The following is a 21,519-nucleotide window of genomic DNA, read 5'->3' as shown; positions in this document are numbered from 1 at the left end:
TGGCCCCTGTGCTTCTCCTTTGTTTGGTTTTAAACAATAATCCATGCTGATGTTACAGAAAGCATTGGCATTAGGCATTTTTTTGCTCCAGGTGCTTTCCTTTGCCATGTGACCAGCCACACAACATTCCAGGGGGTCAGTGGTGTTCCCCTTTACAGATGGGGAATGGGGGCACAGGCCAGTGGAGGGACTTGCTCTAGGTCCCACTGCTTGTTAGTATGGAACCAGGACCATAGACCAGATCTCTTAACTTCCAGGTCAGGTTGTTACCATGTTTCCTTTTGGGGGAGGGGTAAAGGGATGCTGAGAGCGTAAACATGTTTGGCCGAATCTGGCATGTAAAAGATATTTTAAAAGGATAATTCAGATTTATTGAGCACAAAACATTTCTAGGAATTTTAGGGAGGGCTCCTATATTTTAACTTATTTAATAAAGATACTTTGAACAAATAAAATAGTCCATTCATGCTTACACATACATGCCTGGCACATGCCTGGCACATAGTAGGTACTCAATATATTTGTTCAGTGAAGTAAAGGTTTCAGGCTTTCAGAAGAAACTCTTATTCTTTATCTTTTTGGGGAAAAAAAAAGCACCCAGGATGTTTTCCAGATCTACACAAAAATTTTAAAATGTGATGCGGGTGGAAGAACGCATCCACTTTGTAGGAACCTAGACTGGTACTGGTTTGCTAGCTTAAAGTAACTTCAGCTGAGAAAGATGGGCAACAGGGAAGAACATACAACATACAAATTCGGAATGGCATGTCCTAGTGAAAAAGCTGCTCCCACCTTCCACCCCTTCACCATGGCAGGCATTGCTAATAGATCATGGCACGATTTCCTGCTGACCCTGGACAGAGCCTCAAGTCCTCTAACACCTTGCTCCAGGCAACTACCACTGATCCATGAGAATTGACACTCACACTGAAATCTATTTGTCATCTCTCGTAGACTTAAAGCCTTCTTCTCTGTGACCTAAGGGGACCAGAGAACCAGTTTAAGCTGTTTGTACATCTCTTTGACTGCCTAGAGGACAGAAGGGGCCCAATCTATAAAGCTGTACTTTGGGATCATTCTGATTTGGTTTAAACTTTATTGAAGAGTTATTGGCCTGGATTATAGAATCTCTGAATGGGTTACTATGTGTGGCTGTGAAATCTCTAAAATACCTTTATAAATAAGCTAGATCCCTATTGGTCCAAAATTATTGGACATAGCCCTGCCTATGGAAGGGTTGAAACAAAATAACCTCTAGATATCACCTCTGGTCCTATTATTGGATTTTCCCCCCAGCTGTTAATAACAGCATCTCTGGAACAATCTGTGTATGTTCAAAGTTTCAAAGAAACCTCTAGCTCAAAAATGTTGAGAAAGAAATTGGGAAAATTCTTTCATCTATGATTAAGGGATGTCTTGTGTGCATTTAAAAATATTTCCTAAAATATGCATTTGTAGCATGTTAGAAACTTTAAAACAGAACCTTTTTTTGGAACCACACACTGTATTACCCTTGATAGGATCCCACATGTTAAGCCATCAGAAAATACCATAATACAATTTACCCCTAGAACTGATGAGCTAACAGATTAAAATTAAATCAAAATCTTATCTTCTCATTAATGCACATTCTCAAGGAAGACAGTTACAAGAACAGCTAAGTCATAGGATGGTTAAACCATGTCTTGATTTCACACTGTGCCATTTTAAATACAATGACTCATAATTCTGAAATTCATCAAAATTTCCTGAGCAACTGTATACCCAGAAAATGATATTTAAATTAAAACTGTTAACCAATACAAACAGAGCTATACAGTAAAAGCTTGGCTTGGAATGACAGCAAATTAACATAAGATGTCAATCTAATAAGAGGAAAAGCATTGTAGAGGTTCTTGTCCAAAAGAGGGGCCTGAAGAATTTAACTGACTCATATCCATCAGCACAGGACGTCACTGTTATTCCACTCACGGAGAACTCCACTGTAAGCTGCACTAACATTGAAACCAAATGAGAAAGACGTGCTCCTGGTGTAGAACCTAACCCTATGACAGAGGACCTTCATTGGGGAAAAAAGGAAAAGTTAAAAGGAGTTAACTGTGAGCTGTTTGTTGTTGTCACTGTGAGAAAATATACACTTTAATGAACTTTCTAGTTTAAGAGAGAATGCTTTGAGCTGTTTTTTAAAATACCACATATATCCAATAAACTCCCTAGAATGTTAATAATCTCTGTGAATCCCAAGAAAGAAGAAAATTGAACTGACACAGAAATTATATCAGGCATAAATCAAAAGTTTATGAGGCCAAATACGTATCAGTAATATTCATCATTTTTTGAATGCTTACTTTGTGGCAGGTATCCTTATATGTATTCAGCCCCACAATAATCCTGTGAGGTCAATGCCCCATTTTACAGAGGAAGAAACTGAGGTGCAGGGAGGTTGTACAACTTGCCCCAAGTCAGTAAGTGGCAGAGTAGGGATCTGAACTCAAAGTCCACCTAGTTTTTAGAACAATTGATTCCATTTTTTTTGACGTCCTAAGTCAAAAGGCATGCTGGTAATGCAGATGATGAGGAGCCTTACATAATTATTTTGAGGTTGACTCAAAAAATGTACAGTCCTATTGTAGAAAGAGACGCATGAAAAACAGATGATGTCAAAGTCTAGATGGTCAAATGCATGGATCTGATTGTCCTTCCTTTCCCGTATGATTACAGATTAATTCTCCCTGGATGTCTTTATGTTGCATTGCTGCTCTCTTGTCTCACTTATACTGGCTGGAAGTTTTTCTTTTATCAAAAACCAATGCATTGGGCTTCCCTGGTGGCACAGTGGTTGAGAGTCCGCCTGCCGATGCAGAGGACACGGGTTTGTGCCCCGGTCCAGGAAGATCCCACATGCCGCAGAGCGGCTGGGCCTGTGAGCCACGGCCGCTGAGCCAGTGCGTCCGGAGCCTGTGCTCCGCAACGGGAGAGGCCACAGCAGTGAGAGGCCCGCGTAATGCAAAAAAACCAAAAAAAAAAAACCAAAAAAACCCCCAATGCATTGATATTTGACTGAATATGGCATTGTGAAGTTTCCATAATGAGAATTCACACAGACAGACCCACACACACACACACACACACACACACCCCAGGTGGGTATGAACCTCTACCATGAGAATTATCTGTTTATGTGGTTGGTTTACATATTATTACATCACCCATCTGATCTCTAATGGCAGCCCTGCTGACACTGTCTGACCCAGTTTGACAATCTGGATAGAAATTGTAGGGTTGGCTGTTCAATGGCTGTGACTTTTAACAGCACTGCTTTTGGGCCTCAAATCAATTCTCTCTGTTTACAGACCATTTCACAGCCCTTTACCTACAACATCACTTGTGTCAGTCCCATAAATACTTTGGTGTATATAATGCTTGAATTAGCATAATGGTTTAGGCTCTGAGCTCTTAGCCCAAAGAAGGACACATCAACATGCTCTCTTCACTTAAGCAATTAAGAGCCATTATGCTGCTTCAGTGGAAATATCATCAAGGTTAAAGACAATCCCAAACAGCCCTTTTATTCTAAGTCTAATAAATGAGGCACAGAAATTGAAATGTTAGTAAACAGTCCTACTTGCAAGCTCTTTTTGGATCATGCTTAATCAGACCCTTGTACACCAGACATTTGCAACAGATTCAGAAATGTATATATTGAATTGTTCATTTCATGCAAGAAAACAGTTTGCTGATTTAATTTCAAAGTCATAATGAGCACTGATTTATTTTGCCAGCCTTTAAAGATTTTAGCATCATTTCATACAAAATATTTCTACACTTTCATTATTCAATGTGGCAAAAGTTACATTTTTAAAGGTGACAATTTTGTTGTGACTTTTAAACCAAAAGATATTTCCAAGGTCTTTCTATATTTTTTCTTTTTAGATTTTTAAAATTACTTTATTGAGGTATAATTTGCATATAATAAAATTCAACTTTAAGCATACATTTTGATGAGTTTTGGTAAATGTATATAATTGTGTAACTACAATCAAGATGTAGAATATTTCCATAAACTGAAAAAGTTTCCTCGTGCCCCTTTGCAGTTAATCCTCTTCCCACACCCCTGATAACCAATGATTTGCTTTCGATCACTAGTTTTACCTTTTCTAGAATTTCATATGAATAGAATCAGATGGTATCTAGTCTTTTGCTTCCCATATTTCTTTTTCTTTTTTTAAAATTTTTATTGGAGTATAGTTGCTTTACAATGTTGTGTTAGTTTCTACTGTACAGCAAAGTAAATAAGCTATACGTATACATATATCCCCTCTTTTTTGGCTTTCCTTCCCATTTAGGTCACCACAGAGCATTGAGTATTGCCATATTTCTTTATACCTTTTCCTCTATATATTAGCAGTGAGAAGGTAATGTGGGAAACAAACTGGGTGGAATCTGGCTCCACCACTTCTAGCTCAATGACCTTGAGCAAGTGATTTAAATTCTCTGAGCCTTAATTTCCTCTTCTGTAGAATGGAGATAAAACCCCCACATGGTTTATAGGGGGTGTAAATAAATCTGTGTATGTACTTAGGTTAAGCATCCAGAAAGTGCTCAATAAATGTTAGTTCCTTAGATTGGTCATGCTCTCTCCAGCCATTTAATTTCTTTAACGGTTACCCGCTACAGCTCTTGCTATGACTGAATACAGTGACTGGATTCAGACACAAGGGTACTTTTTCAAGTTTTGGAAATATTCTATATCTTGATTGTAATGATAATTACACAATTGCATACATTTGTCAAAACTCATCAAGTTATACACTTAAAATTGAATTTTATTATCTGTAAATTATGTTACAATAAAGTTGACTTTTAAAAATTTTAAAATAATGAAGAAATACAGAAAGAACTTGGAAGTATCTCTCAGTCTAAAATTCACAGGTGATAAGAGATATCCTCAACTCAATGCTTCATCAACAGAGCTTGCTGCTTTGTTCAAATAAGGGAATTATTCAAGAACAGCACATCTGATATCACCAGCAAAAGCCCTACGTGTTGCTTTCATAAACCACTGTCTTTGTGTTGACTTTATAAGTTTAATAAAGCAATTGTGAAAAACAGACTCACAGACATAGAAAACAAACTTATGGTTACCAAAGGGGAAAGAGGATGGGGGAGGGATAAATTAGGAGTTTGAGATTAACAAACTACTATATATAAAATCGATAAACAAAAAGGTCCTACTGTATAGCACAGGGAACTATATTCAATATCCTGTAATAAGCCATAATGGAAAAGAATATGAAAAACTATATATATATATATATATATATATAACTGAATCACTTTGCTGTACACCAGAAACTAACACATAAATCAATTATACTTCAATATAACAGAAAGAAAGCAATTGTGCAATGAGCTAGTAAAAGTTGTGTGAGAGAAAGACTCGCGCGTGTGCACCTTCCCCAACTCCCACCAATACCCCATTCTGAGTCAGATGTCCCTTCTCTGTGTTCTGACGTTACTCTGTCCCTACCTCTATCACACGATTTATCACACTGTATTTCAATTACTTGTCTATGGGCCTAGTGTCTATCCTCGTCACAAGACTGTGCAGTCCCTGAAGAGAAGCAATTTTTCTTTTAACATCTTTATTGGAGTATAATTGCTTTACAATGTTGTGTTAGTTTCTGCTGTATTACAAAGCAAATCAGCTATACATGTACATATAACCCTATATCCCCTCCCTCTAGAGCCTCCCTCCCATCCTCCCTATCTTACCCCTCTAGGTGGTCACAAAGCACCGAGCTGATCTCCCTGTGCTATGCAGCTGCTACCCATTAGCTACCTATTTTACATTTGGTAGTGTATATATGTCGATGCTACTCTCTTACTTTGTCCCAGCTTACCGAGAAGGACTTTTTCTTTGTGTCTTTATATTCCCAGCACCCTGAGCAGCCCTCGGTAGGGGCTCAATAAAAGTTTGATGAATAAATGAGGTCTTACTCACATTAGCTCCATTTATAACATTACAAAAAAACATTTATCCCAGGCTTTCTTTAAATAGTGATTTGGGTCCAATGTATATGAGAATCTGAAGTAATAAGGGAGCCACTAAAAGGCATGAAAAAATAATGACTGAGAAGATAAGAAATACAGTGGGAGGAGAGGGAATAGTTAAGAGAAGTGACTTTAGTCCTTCACTCCCAGAATCCCTGGTTTGGGTAAACTGTACCACAGGAGTTCTGAGTCCAGGTTCCAGAGCCAGAAGACTTGGGTTAGATTCCAGCCCTGCCAAACTGTGACCCTGGACTAGTTACTAAACCTTCCTGAGCTTCAGTTCACCCGTGACTTCGCTCCTCATTGTAAAATACAGAAAATAATATTCCATGTCCTTCGCAGGGTTTCTGTGGAATTGAATGGGATGATGCACATAAAGTGCTCAGCACAGTGCCTGGCATGCTGTGAACACTCACAAAATGCTAATTTTCTAGCATGTTTCAAGAGTGGGACTCTGGAGTCAAACAGATTAGATCTGAATTTCAAATCTTCCAATTCAGCCACCCATTATCTGTGTGAACCTTGATAAACTATTTTTGTTTTTTTGGCCGCACCATGCAGCTTGTGGGATCTTAGTTCCCCAACCAGGGATTGAACTCGGGCCTTTGGCAGTGAGAGCACGGAGTCCTAACCACTGGACCACCAGGGAATTCCCTTGACAAACTACTTATAACCTTAGGTTCCTCAACTGTAAAGTGAGCGCAGCAACAATAACCTCCCAGAGGGTTATTTTGTGTATTAAATGAGATGAAGAGCTTACATCCTGACTGGCACATAGTAAGTGCTCAGTAAAGGTTCGTTACGATCCTAGCTTGACAGGATTTAGCTCTACTGTCACCATATGAGCCTCGCTTCTCAGCAAGAAGCTTTTGAGGTCAAATGGCCTGGGTTCTACTTTTCTGCTTCCAGTTATATGGAGGTATAATGGACATACAGCACTGTGAAAGTTTAAGGTGTACAGCATAATTTGACTTTATATACATCATGAAATGATTCCCAGAAGTTTAGTGAACATCAGTAATCTCATAAAGATGTAAAATTAAAGAAAAAGAAAAAGAATTTTGTTCCTTGTGATGAGAACTCTTAGGATTTGCTCTCTTAACAACTTTCCTATACACCATACAGCAGTGCTAATTATCTTTATCATGCTGTACACTACATCCCTAGTACTTATTTATCTTATAACCGGAACTTTGTACTTTTTGACTGCCTGCATCCAATTCTCCTACCCCCATACCCTGCCTCTGGTAACCATAAATCTGATCTCTTTTTCTGTGAGTTTGTTTGTTTTTGAAATATAATTGACCTACAAACTATGTTAGTTCATGTTACACAACATAGTGATTCAATATTTCTATACATTTCTAAATGATCACCGTGACAAGTCTAGTTACCATCTGTCACCATACAAAGATATAACATAATTATTGGCTATATTGCCCATACTATACATTTCATATCCGTGACTAAATGATTGGGGTTCTTAACGTGGCTTTGCCAATCTCCCAACTGTATACAAGGCACCTAACCTTCCTGGATCTGTTTTCACCTGTAACATGGAGATGATAATCCTCACTTCACTGTCTTGTTGTGAAGATTAAATGAGATCGTAATATATGTATATGCGTTCTGCTTAATAAATTTTAGTTTCCAATCCACTGTATTCTCCCAGTCAGGCACACTTGCCCTTTCCTTTCTACCTATCCAGACATCTTCTCCCCTTCAAGACACACGTAAAAACCCCACCTCATTCTGGAAGCTGTCTGGGAAGCTGACCCACCTTGATCTCACAAATGTATTGAATATCATATACTGTTCTTATTTTGCTGATTCTGTAAATTAGTCTCGTCTCTCCACCTGGACCGATTAATCAACCTCTCTGAGTTGTAGAACCCTCTGATCATCAGATATTTCTTTGACTCTTCCCTCAAAGATATTCACATGTACATGGCAATTTGCAAATAATTCCAAGGTGCTAATAATATCCTCTGAAACCTCCGAAACAGATTATGATCTCCCTGAGAGCAGTGACTACGTGATACTCTTTGTATCTGGGGCTAAGTTTGAGTAAAGACTGGGTGATGGACTGATTAATGTTCTGGCTCAGAAGATAAGTGTGGCAGCACCTACGGAAAGGGGCAAGCTGCTGACCAGGGCGGAGGATGAGAATCTCTTTAGCGGCATCTCAGTCTTTAACGTTTCCAAAACAAAGCAAGTCAAAATCTAAGGATGGTACACAAATATTGGGACAATAAAAAGAAATATGGAAAGGGTACCATAAAAATATTCCATTCTTGCACCACAGATGTGTCTAGTCAACAGAAGCCAAAAGAGTCCTCATCTCCTCTTCTCTTCAGACCCAGGTCATAACTTTTCCCTGGGCTTTGCAGCCTCTCATTCCCCCTTTTGGGCTGGATGCTTGGTTTGATTGTTGTTTTTTTTTTTAACGTATTGGCCTTTAGGTTTGCGATTTAAAAGTTCACTTTTGTCTCTGCTCACATAAAATTCTTTGATTTTGGTTTTCCAGTCTGTCATTCTTGATCTAATAAAGCGAGGTGCCACATACGGAAGCAGAAGGCACCCAACCTGAATCCTAGCCATGGCTCTGAGTAACTGTCTGTGCAGTCTTGGGTAAATTACCTGTCTTTGTGGTCTCAGTTTCCTTCTTCATGCCGCTTGGGGATCTCTCCCAGCTCCAACCGTCCACGATTCTGAGACACTGCAGTGATTCATGGTTGGAACTAAAGGAGTATCTAGAAGCGTCCCTGTTGCGCATAACGAATGTATGGAGAATGGCTAGGAGGTATGGGTTTTAATGGTTCAATTACTAGATTAAATGAAAGGGGTACCATATGTACCATACAAAGTTTTCTAAACCATCCTACAAAATATGCTCAACACTAGACAACAATGAATATAAGCTTTATCTCTTTGATGATTCAAAAAACTTACAGATCTTATATCCACTGTTCAAAGCTACAAAAGAAAAATGCAATTTTTCATGCTTTCAGGTTGTGGCGATTTGGAAAAATGGGAGTAGCAGTTCTCACCAAAGTGAAATATATATCTTTAGATCATTTATTGTACCTCTTCCTACAGCACCTGTATAACATTGCTAATAAAGAAAGTAAATGGCATAGTAAAGACCTTTCTTGCTACGATGAGTATTCTTTTGGCAGAGAATGATCATCAAAACATCTTAACACTCTGATATTCTAGTAAAAACATCTGCCTACAACAAAAGCTGGAAGCATGTGAACAGCCAGTTTCTAATTTTATCCTGCCTATTCAGACTACGCAAGAGGAAAAAAAGATGATAAATAGCCAGAGAGATTTTCTTGACATCATGCTTAACTGAAATTTCAAAATAAATCAGTTGGGCTCATTTTTAAAGACCTGCAACTAAATTATCATTGGGTCCTTTTGTTCTACTCCAAGCTAGGTTTCTGAGGGACGAGTGGTGAGACACAGTGAGATCTGAAAATGGGCCACAGTATGCAAACATTGCAGTTTGGTTTGATTTAGTCTAACTCTTGTGTAATAACTTTCTTTGAAGTGTGGGTTGAGGGGCAGCTTAGAAGCCCGAGGCCACAGGCTCATCTCGTTCCTGTTGCAACTTGGATGCCCTGCAGTCCCCACACTATATATCAGAGGCTTGGCACTGGGGTCCCCGGCTGATCCAGAGTGCAGCCCTCATCCACTATGCAGCAGCACAGCTGAGAGACAACACGGTTATGCTTGCTTGGGAAAGCTGGTCTCTAAAAGGACACAGGTGGGTCTTCGAGGAGCCTGTGAGCCAGAGGAAGCTCTCAAGGTAAGGAAAGCGGTTAAGAAACCATCCACCTGCTAGAAAGATCAAGTTTCCCTGACCTTGGGAGAGGCTGGACACGTTTCCCGATTGCTGGCTGGCCTCTCGTCTTCTCTAGCTTTGAGGATTGTTACTTCTCTGTGGATCCTCTGACCCAAGCAAATCTCAAGGCAAGTCCCCTGCTCCTCTCTCGTCTGATTTTTCAGCAAAGTGAGGGTGTTGGACCAAGTGATCTGTTAGGCCCCATCTACTCTAAAATTTGGAGATTCTGACCCTGTGACAGTTTTGTAGCCCCCAAGGGACTAGCTTCCTTCCTCCCATTGGTCACATATTTTCCGGCAGCCTGAGTTAGACCCTTAGAGCTGATTTGGACCATGGACAATTCTAGTAAATAATAATACCTGCATTGTTTCTTAGAACTTGTAAAAATACATATAGTATTTCATTCGGTCCTTAAGAAACCCTCTGAGGAAAGAAAGGGTATCACCCTCCTCATTTTGTAGAGAGGGGAAGTTATGCTAAGGGAGGTTAAGTCACAACTGCCAAGGCGAAGAGGGTGCTACAGTCAGGGCCAAACCTCCAAACGCAAGTTTCTTAAGCTGGATAAAGCACACACATTCACTAAAAGACACATGATGAGTCTCACGGACGGGAGCAGTGAACCTTCTGGGAATCTGCCTCAGAATTCAGCCAATTAGATGAGAGAGTGTAATGGACATATATACACTACCAAATGTAAAATAGATAGCTAGTGGGAAGCAGCCGCATAGCACAGGGAGATCAGCTCAGTGCTTTGTGACCACCTAGAGGGGTGGGATAGGGAGGGTGGGAGGGAGACGCAAGAGGGAGGAGATATGGGGATATATGTATATGTATAGCTGATTCACTTTGCTATACAGCAGAAACTAACACACCATTGTAAAGCAATTATACTCCAATACAGATGTTTAAAAAAAAAATTCAGCCAATTAGCGCCTCCAGAGTAAACCGTGTTTGTGTGAAGAGGCGAAAGTCCAAAAAGAGAGTATAGAGGTTGGAACTGCTTTTCACTTCCAAGACAAAGACTCTTGGCCTGACTCTAGGGGACAAAGGTTGTTCCTCAACTCCTCGTGCAGGGCTCTGAAAGGGCGAACAAAGGAGGGGGTTATGGAATTCATCTTCCATAGCTAGAGGAAGGCCACCAGTTCAAACCAGGGGCACTGGTGGAGGACTGGTGGGAAGTGACAATTTGGGGTGATATACTCTGGGCACTGAGCTCCGACACTATGCCAAGCCCTCAACAGAGCTTATGACTGTTGCTTACCACTTGAATTGTCTTCTGTCTCAGCCCTGAAGGAATCCTGGGATGAGGTAGGGAGCCTGTCAACAACCTAAAGGTAGGGTGAAATAAATAGGGTGTGTAACACTGATGGGGGGTATTAAAACACGTACACACACTCACACACACATAGAAAGTATGCCTTCCTCTGTGGCATATAATTAAAGAAGTGTGATGCTTGTGGGTGGAGGTCTTCCCCGTCTGAGTGCAGGGCCTGCTGGAGCAGAGGAAGAACTAGCGTGACTAGAAGCAAAATGGATGATAACAATGTCACCAACAATGTGGGAATGAGCAGTGCACAGCGGAGTGACAAACTCCAAAGATACACCCAAGTTGGCGGCTCTCACCAGGAGTGACAGCAGGGCAGTGGCAGCAACAACAGAGGCTAAGGGGCAACACGTGTGGAGCTACAACAGCTGCTGCAGTAGAACTGTCAGTTAAAGTTCCTGAGCTGCTCTGGGATCAGGAAAATGTTGAGACAAGAAAGGAATATAAGCCTCAGACGAAGGTGAAGGGGAGATGCAATTAGAGGTTAACCTCCAGGAACACTTATCAAACTAAAAGTGGGGTTAATATGATTGTTTTGAGTCTTGAATCAGTAAACTCTCATCACAGACAAACTCTGCGTCTACAAACCCAAGAAGGTGAAGTTTCACAGGAACATATGTAAGTCCTGCACGTAGATTCTAAAAATCAGTTGAACTGAATAGGGCTGACAGGGTTAGCTCAGGGGTTTTGGCGACCGGAAACTCAGCAGGTGCTAATGATTTGGCTGCTAAAAAACCCCTACGAACCTCAGGCTACATTGATGAAAACGCATGTCCGGACCACTGGGCTCTTGTGGGTAGTACAGTCATCCCTTGGTATCTGCGGGGGATTAACTGCAGGACCCCACGCAGCTACTAAAATCTGTGGATGCTCAAATATCTCATATAAAATAGTGTAGTGCAGCTGGCTCTCCACATCTGCGGGCTCCACATCGCAGGAGCGGGCCCACTGTATTATGATGGGTTGTTGGTGCTGCTTCTGAAGAGGATCCCTGACATTTCATGCTTGTCTCCAGAAGCACAAACAAGATGTAAGGGGTCCAGAAACCATGTCCCACAAGGAGCAACTGGAACTAAGGAAACCGCGTGGGGATCCAAAAGTCATCTTTAATTTCTGAGTAAGACTTCTTCTTGAAAACAAATCACACTTGTGTGGCATTATGGGATATAACCAGAACCAGAGATTAGAAGGCCAATTTTGGCTCAGTGTAAAGCAGAACTTTCTAACAGAACTGTTCAAAGGTAGAAGGCGCTGCCTTAAGAAGTGGCAAAATCCCCATCTCTGGAAGTGGATTTCAAGCTGAGGCTGGATGATCTTATGTCCAGGATACTACAGAAATGGTTCCTGCATTAGGTAGAAGCTTCGACTAAATGACCTCTGAGACTCCCTCCAGCTCTTAGAGACCAGGTTAGGGTTCTTTGCCTTGGAAACCAACAATTTCGTTCTGGAGACGAAACCCCAGAGGAACCCAGCTGTTCTGTGCACCTGTGGGGTGCAGAGGCCTGCCATAGCTTCTGTCTCAGAACTCCCCTTCTCAGCAAATGCTAATGCTCCAACTTATTTAGAATCTGGAAATAAGAAATGTATTTTTATGAAGCAAGTAGGTGTTTGTCTTCCTCGTGCCCCCTAAATGCAATCAACCAAATGTGTTTTGCCTGAGTCTCTGAAGAATGTCTCAAAAGTCCTTTCTTCTTCTCCATCCCCAGTAACACTGCCTTAGTTCAGGCCATCATCAGCTTACCTTGGGACTTTTTCAATAGACTCCTGAGTAGACTCCTTACCTCCCCTCTTATCTCCTTCAATACACCCTCTGTAGCGCAAGAAGAGTAGTTTTGAGAACTTGGCTTCTGTTTTGAATAGCTCCCCACTGACCACATGGGAGCTCTTAATGTTGAATGGAAAGCCCTGCAGCCTCATATTCTGTGACTTCCCACGCATGCCACCACCCCCTACACCACACACACACACACACACACACACACACACACACACTCACACCTTCTGCTTCAATAATACCAAACTATTTGTGACTTTTCTGAGCATACTATACTGTTATGCATCTTTGTGCCTGCGCACACTGTTCCCTCTTTCTGAGATGCCTTCTTCCTCTCCAGCCCCCACCCTACTCACCATAACTCATGTTTACACTTTTTCATACATAAAAGCTTTGCTTGGGTATAACCTTTAAGAAGCCTTCTTTTAATCTCCTCCCCAACTCACCCCATCTACAAAAGTTAATCATTCCTTCCTATTTGCTACCTCTACACCTCTGCACATGGTCCTCTTGCAGCATTTATTACGCTGTATTGAAATACAATTACTTATGTGTCTGTCTTCTCCACTGTTCTTAGGCTCCTCAAAGGTGGAACCAAGTAATATTCATCTACAACTTCCTTGCACTTAGTTCAGTGTAAGTAGATCTCCATATTTGTTGAACTGACCTGACAGAGGGATCTTCATGAACATGTCTATCATTTGCTATGATATTGGACTTTGTATTATAATACACATGGACACCAAGCTCTACAATGAAAAACAAAGTGAAACTATTGAAATTGCCCAGTAATTTTAAGTTAAGTAAAAAGGACCCAGGGCTAAGAATTTAGTCTTAGAATGGAAGAAGGGGAAATTCTAACCTGTAAATTTCTGCTACCCTTACTGCTTTTGTTTTGAAAAGATTTAATCAGGAAGCTGGTCCCAAAGAACACTGGGTTTCTAGTCTTGGCCTTCTAAAGACGATATTCTCAAGGCAGAAACGGAACCACTCATTTTATCAAAGAGTTACTGAGAGTGTACAAGGCATGGTGCTAAGCACTGGTATATTCCAGAAGAGATATTTGGAGGCTAAAGTGAAATACTAGCGGAGCTTTACCATACAGAGTTATAGGGCCATTAATACGTGTAAGTAGACTCTTGGCTTATAGTTATCCTATACTATGCACAATGACAACTTTTAAAATAATAGTTAACATCTATTGAGTGCTCATTATGTGCTATGAACTACCCTAAGCCCTTCTTTTATGCATTCAACAAATATTTATTGAAGTCTAATATATTATAGGCACTATACCAGGTGCTAGGAATCCAAAAGCAAACAAAACATACAAACCCCCCCACCCGGTCCCTAGGAATTTACATTCTACAGGGGAAGACACATAAACAAACAAATAAAACATAGAATGCCAGATGGTGACAAGTGCTATGGAGAAAGGTAAAACAGAAGAGAAATACAAAGAGCCTGATGTGGATGTGGCAGTGATGGGGGTGCAGTCATCAATGAGGTGGTCAGAGAAGATACTGGTGACAAGGTGATATGCATGCAAATACCTAAAAGTGGTAAGGAAACAAGCCATGAGAATATCTTGGGGAAGGGAGTTCTAGGCAGAGGGCAAAGCAAGTACAGAGACCTAAGGCAGGAGCCTACCCGGCATGTTTGAGGGACAAGGAGGCCATGTGGCTGAGGAAGAGTGAGCGATGGACAGAGCTGGAGGAGACAAGGTCAGCGGGGTAACTGGGGACCAGAACATGAAGGACCGTGTTAGTCATTATGAGGACTCTGGTTTCCATATTGAGTGACTGGGACCCCATTTGAGGGTTCTGACATGTTTTTGTTTGTTTGTTTAGTTGTGGCATGCAGAATCTTTAGTTGTGGCATGCAAACTCTTAGTTGTGGCATGTGGGATCTAGTTCCCTGACCAGGGATTCAATCTGTGCCCCCTGCATTGGGAGCATGGAGCCTTAGCCACTGGACCACCAGGGAAGTCCCTGACATGGTTTTTAAAAGATCGTTCTGTTTGCTATGTTGAGAATAGACTATAGACGGACAAGAACTTAAGTAGAGAAGCTATTGCAATAATCCAGGTGAGAAATGACAGAGGCTTGGAACAGGATGGTAGCAGTGGAGTGCTGAGGAGAGGCTGGTTTCTAGACGTATATTTAAGTAGAGATGACAGGATTTGTTGATGGAATTGATACAAGGCATGACAAAGAGAGAAAGAGGAATCAGGGATGACTTCATGGGTTTTGGCCTGAGCAACTGAGTAGCTAGAACTGCCCTTTACTGAGACAGAAGACTGTCAAGAATGCAGCTTTTTCTTGGGGCCGGGGGGTGGGGGTGGGGGTGCCGGATGGGGAGGAGAGATCAGGGGTTTAACTTTGATTGTATTGCATTTGAGATGCCTACTAGATATCCAACTGGAGATGTAAAGCAGCTAGTTAAGGGAGAGAGTCAAGCTGGAGTTATACATTTGGAAGTAGGCACCATATAGACGGTATTTAAGGTCATGAAACTGGAAGAAATCATCAAGGGGTATAAACATAGAAGAGAAGAAAAAAGACTGAGGACTAAGCTCTAGGGCACCCCAACATTTACAGATCAGAGAGATGAGGGGGAACTTTAGAAGGAGCAGTGAGGGAGGAGAAAAACCAGGACAGCAAAGTTCAGCCTCTGAAATCCTCATGCAGATATGTGACTAGAAACTATCCCTAAGCTCCCTTTTCTCATCTCCCTTAAATCCCAAATTTCCCACAGTTGAAATAACTTTATTTTTGTTGTCATTAAAGTATAAGATGTCTTCCAATTTGTGGGCTACACCACCTGTGGTACTATTCAGTTCTCCCTTCATTCCAGGTCATATCCAAGTCTTGCCTCAATGTTACCATCTGTGATAAATGATGACTTGTAGCAGGTAGAGATGTGAATTCAGGCATTAGAGATGCTGTGTAGACACAGAAAAAGAAGTGTTAGGATCTGGTTATCTTACCTTACTGTAAACCCACAGCCAAGTCAGGTTCAATCAAGGCCATGCCCACATTCTGCTGCTCTACATAGATGCACCAAGGTGCCATTCTGCCCGGCCAAAATACCTCTCGCTGGATAATTCTCCTCACTGTCTCACCAGGCCAAGCACCTGACTGTCAGGAGAAAACAAAAACTATCATTGCAAAATTGAAGTATACTCAGCTCTTCCTTATTTCTTTTTAACCCGCATGGATGGGGGTGGGAGGGGACAAAAAGCCAAAAAAACATGGTCCTAATGATGTAGCTACAACTTAATTTTTCCAGACAGATCCAAGCCTGGTTCTTATAAACTGGAAAGAAAATCTGAGCAACAAAAGAAGGGTTCTAATCAGAAGACTGGGAACATAAGACTAAGTTTCCCACTCACTGGGCTCTTTCCTAGGTAAAAAGGCTTAGAACAGCTCAAAATAATATCTTATAAGCATTCTGACCCTTTTAAAATCACACAGAGCCCTTGAATACAATAAGCAAACAGTCTGGGTGGCTTTAGGTCTGTCCGCAGCTGCAGGCAAGATGATGCATTTAGCCATATCCGCCCCCACAAAGGTTGGTTCCCCCACATGCCACCCCAGCAGTACCCGGATGAAAATGTGGATTTTTTTTTTGGCAGCCGAGAAGCTGATACATGGTCCTATTACAGTCCTAGGCACCTATTAAATATGATTGAAACAATGCCCATTGGAAGTCTTAAAACCTTAACAACCAGTTTTACTTCCAAAATAAAGTAAACTGCCAAAAGTTCTGATAAAAGTGACAATTTATATTTTTAAGTAGTACAACTGGAATTTTCCTATAGCTATAGACAAAGGAATTCTTACTCAGATAAGTAGAAGAGCACCAATAAATTTAAGGTAGCTTATGCAAGTTAGGCACTAATGAATGTCATCTTCTGTTTTGTCATGAAAAAAGATCTTTCTGCTGCTAAAGGAGACTGATTTAGATTATGAATAGCTGTAGTGATTTGCAAAAATGGCTCCAGAGAGATAGAATGAGACTCCATATACTCACGGCACTTGAGGTTTCTGCCCTTTTTGTTGAAAATTAATTTGTCCTGTGGGTTATTGGATTCTAGCTCAGCCAATGTATATTGCTCAGTCATCACAAATTTACTTAAAATTTAGTGTAGCTGAAGTTCATTCAACAAGACAAAAGTCTACAGTTGAAAGCTTCTAAAAATCTTTTTTAAAAACTGGCTAACAGTGTAATTGAAAGTGCTGGCGTCTAACTAGATTCACATAATGTTTTGCAGGTATCAATATATACTATATTACTATGTTAGAAATAGATTTTTCACTTATTTCCCAAGAAAAAGCAGATAGGGAAGATTTATCATCCTTTGGTAAGAGGACATTTTGCTTGAAGTTTCCATATTCTGAAAAAATACAAATCCCTAGATTCAGATTTGATTCTGGAGTATGTACCATACAGTTCATTCATTTACGTATTTTGTGTAAGTTCAAAACAAATATTTTTAAAAGCAAATAGACTATACAACTCCTAATGTTTCCAAATCCCAAACACATTACGCTAGAAAAAAATTTTAAGTATCTAAATTCTGTCTCCCTGTTTCAGCAACTCTGAGTGCAGGTCACTCACTTCCTACTTAGGATGCTACAACGTAGAGGCTTATAGACTGGGAGGGTCAGAGCAAAGAGAGTCATACTTCAGACAGAGCATCGGGATACAAATCACTTGCTTTTGACAAAGAGAACACTAGTTTAGTGGCCATGCTCCTTTACCCAACAATAATGAGAGGAAAAGAAAAGGGAGTATTCTTCAAAAGGGGCTCTTGTGAGAAGATACAAAGGAGACATAAAAAAAGAACAAGCAGCTAATGGCGAGAAACAGAGCAGTTTTTAATTAATCACTCCCTTAAAGTGATTTTCCTTAATATAATCTGTATTTTTCATTTTTACACATTTAAATATGTGTATTTAACACATTAAACACGTTTAAATGTGTGCTTAACAGTCTTTTTTCCCTTTGAAAATCTAGCTGAATCTCAAAACTTAATAGCTAAAATCACACTAGAGAACCTCAACCGTGATTAGGGCCATTGGGGTAGCTCCTAATTAAACTGATACACCGGAGGCCACAAACATTATTTGTTCAGTTCATTTATAGCTGAAAGATTACTAGATAATAAGACTGCTTTCTATTGAAATAATATATTACAAAGCAATTAACAGCTAAACTGAAGTGGTAAAAACATTAGGGTATATCATCTCATTAAGAAAAGAAAGCAAATAGTATTGGGGGTGACCTAAACCATAGTTTTGGACTTTTTTTGGAGAGCGGCTTTTGTTTTATTCCTTGCACTTAGATTACAACTGAACTACACAACTGATAAAGTTCAAACTCTGAAGCGATCAGCTCTTTGCTTGAGGTACCATTGCTCAAATGAGATACAGAGTGCTAACCAAATCATGACACAGTGGACTGGAAATTTTACATTAATAAACCTCTTCCAGTGGAGAACTAAATAACTTTTACAGTTTTATCTACAGTTATTTGTTTCTCTGAAGATTTATGGTCCTCAGAACAGATATGCATCTTATCTTTCACTTTCCAGATTAAAGAAAGATGATTTTAAACAGGCTTCTGACTGGCATAATCTGGAATTGCAGATGATCTCAATTTTTTAAAAAATGCTAAAAGTGAACTTGCAAGTCAAATGAAAATGACTGCGCATGTCAGGTGCACAGGGGGAAAAAATCTGCATACAGCTAAAGAAGGCTGATCTTCTACTACCAATACTGATCCCCTTGTCCTACCTTGAATCAGCCAGGTGCAATCTGTACATGCTTAACCAGGAATTAAAACTCTTCATGCTGCTGCTGCTTTAATTGATTGATGCTAAAAGTTTAGAAAATAAAACCTAACCAGCTATTACAAAGCGCCTTTAACCAAGCCTTTTCCTTTGAAAGCAGGATCCTCAATTGAAACTGGCAGACCACATTTTTAGGTTTCAAGGAGCTCTGTCATTCTACAAGGAATGTGTCTGCCACTTCACAGGATAGCTTGAGCTGAAAGACATGTACTTTGAATCAGAGAATCAATAGAACACTTAATGGACAATTAGGAGAACAGCTGTAGGACTGTCAGAGACCCATCTGTACACAGCTCAAACAGCAAGCCTGGACAGGGCCTGGGAAACAAAGTACACTGCTCCAGGGCACTGGTCCCAGTACAAAATCTCCCTTTCATTTCTCATTTAATGTTAATATAGTGTTCTTTTTCATTACAAATTTTAACACGTGTAGAAAATTATGGAAATTGCTTAAGCCATTTGTCAACTTATATCATGTGAATTGATCAATAAATTTCAGTACTTTGTTGTTAATGTAGATAAATTTGGCATTTAATTAAGCTCCAGTGAAAATGTGGCCACTTTTAATTTCAGCAGATGCTGCCGTTTCATTTGTAATACATAACTACAGGGGTAAATACAACCCAATCATGAATTATCACTAAATATTTATAGACAACATAGCAATTCAGAAAACAGACACAAAAGATTTTTACAATGAAACAATTACTATGAGCAAAATCTGAAATAGGTGTTGATGAACTCTAATAGGAGCTGTGAACAGAATCTTAATACAGTAGCTCTGCAAAAGAATTCCATGTGTATATTTTTGTCTCATGATCCTGCCTCCATAGATTACTCTCTATTAGGCAGAAATAATTTTGGATTTTTTTCACAGAATTGTTCCAAATGTTAAAAGAGAGTTTTCTAAGTTTGTGGAAGCTTATGAAAATTCATAAATTAAGATTAAAAACCCATTACTTCTTTTTACTAAATTTATTCAGATACAGTTGGGAACCCTCTCTTAATAAGAGGAAAATCTTACAATGCTTATTTCACAGACATGATTTGGATTTGGACTATAAGGTTGGTCAAGAGGACACTGGGATGGGAAAAGGAGGCAAGATGCTAGACAATGGGAAAAGGAGAATGAACTTTTTAGGCTTCCTCCATATGGCCTGAGGGGTCCCAAAATGAAATCCTGTTCCTGACAGCCAGAAGCCCGATAGCCTTAACCCTCCGTGGCGTAGTCTGACATGATAAACTGCTGTATCTCATTTGAGGGGGAAGAGGCTACCTCTTGGTGATTCTGCTGGTGCCTTCAGGGAAAAGGGGATTTAAAATCACATTGCTGTCTTTACAGTGTAATCCACTCCGTAACACCCATTCCCACCATTGTCTACATGCTTCAGTAAGAGGGCCCTTCTGGCAGTGCAATCACTGCCTTTTCAGCAGAAAAGCAGACCTGAGTGCTTGTGCGTAGCGCCTTTGTAAGTATTTTTAAAAATAAAGTTTAGGGAAATCAAAGCTGATCCCTCATTCTTATCTTCCCAGTGTCTCTACGTCAAGCTGGCCATCACTGCCACGCCAGTTTGGCACTTTCTGTTGTTCTGGCAGAGAAGTACCTGGTCGGAGAAGATGATTCTCTAAGTTCAGACTCTATTAGAGAAATTAGAATGCAGCAGCCAAAGGGAAAATGGATTTGGTCTTCTTGCTGAACCAAATTACACATCTAAATTCCCAGCCAAAATTCTGCCTCTGGCTCACTCTCACATGTTCATATTTCTTTTTATTCCAAAACTTAAATTTCCTGGGACTTGAAGTCTTCTTTTTATACCCCTAGAGAATAAAAGGGGCTGGAAAATTCATCTCAGATCTCACGCAGATAATCAGGGATATTTTTGTAATCTCTGAAATCTAGAACTTCACAACGTCATAATCCTAGCATTTTCCTGAGTTGTGTATGTCTGTGAATTTCTTTGTCTTTAGGGGAAACTGAGGAAAGATATAGGTTATTGCCTGGGCTAAGGAAATACTGGCATTTGTTGGATGTTTGATATGGGCATTAAAAAGGTAAGAAAGTTAAGATATAAGATTGGTTGAGAAACAAAAATTGAGATTCTAAAAAATTGAGATGATAATGGATTAAAGATGACCACAAAATTCTTTGTCATTTCTCTCATCAGTAAATGGAGTGTATTTCCTCTACCTGTGAATCTGGGCTGGCCTTTTGCTTTTGCTCAATAGAATTTAGCAGAAGTGACACTGTGCAAGATCCCGGCACGAGCCTTTTGAAGGCCTGGAAGCTACGGCATTTGTGCTCTCTTAGGAGTTGCCATGCACTAAAAAGTTCAGGTTAGACTAGCAAATGATGAGAGGTTACTTGCAGAGGGGTCTTGGAAGATGACACCATCTTGGCTGTTCCAGCCCAAGACATGACTGACTACAGCTTCATCACGAGGAGCAGAAGAACCTTATAGCTGAACTCAATCCACCCACAGAACCACGAGGAGAAACAAATCCTTCTTAGGTTAAGCTGTGACATTTTCAGGTGTTATGTTACATGGCAATAGATAAGTGAAACAGATTTTATACTAGAAATCTCCATTCGTTTTCTTCTCACATCTGACTTTCCTTTTGAAGTTTTGCCAACTGGCAGTCATCACCTGTTTTCCTATTCC

This window comes from Pseudorca crassidens, chromosome 2, assembly GCF_039906515.1.
Source record: "Pseudorca crassidens isolate mPseCra1 chromosome 2, mPseCra1.hap1, whole genome shotgun sequence".
Taxonomy (NCBI): Eukaryota; Metazoa; Chordata; class Mammalia; order Artiodactyla; family Delphinidae; genus Pseudorca; species Pseudorca crassidens.
This window is presented reverse-complemented; position numbering follows the sequence as displayed.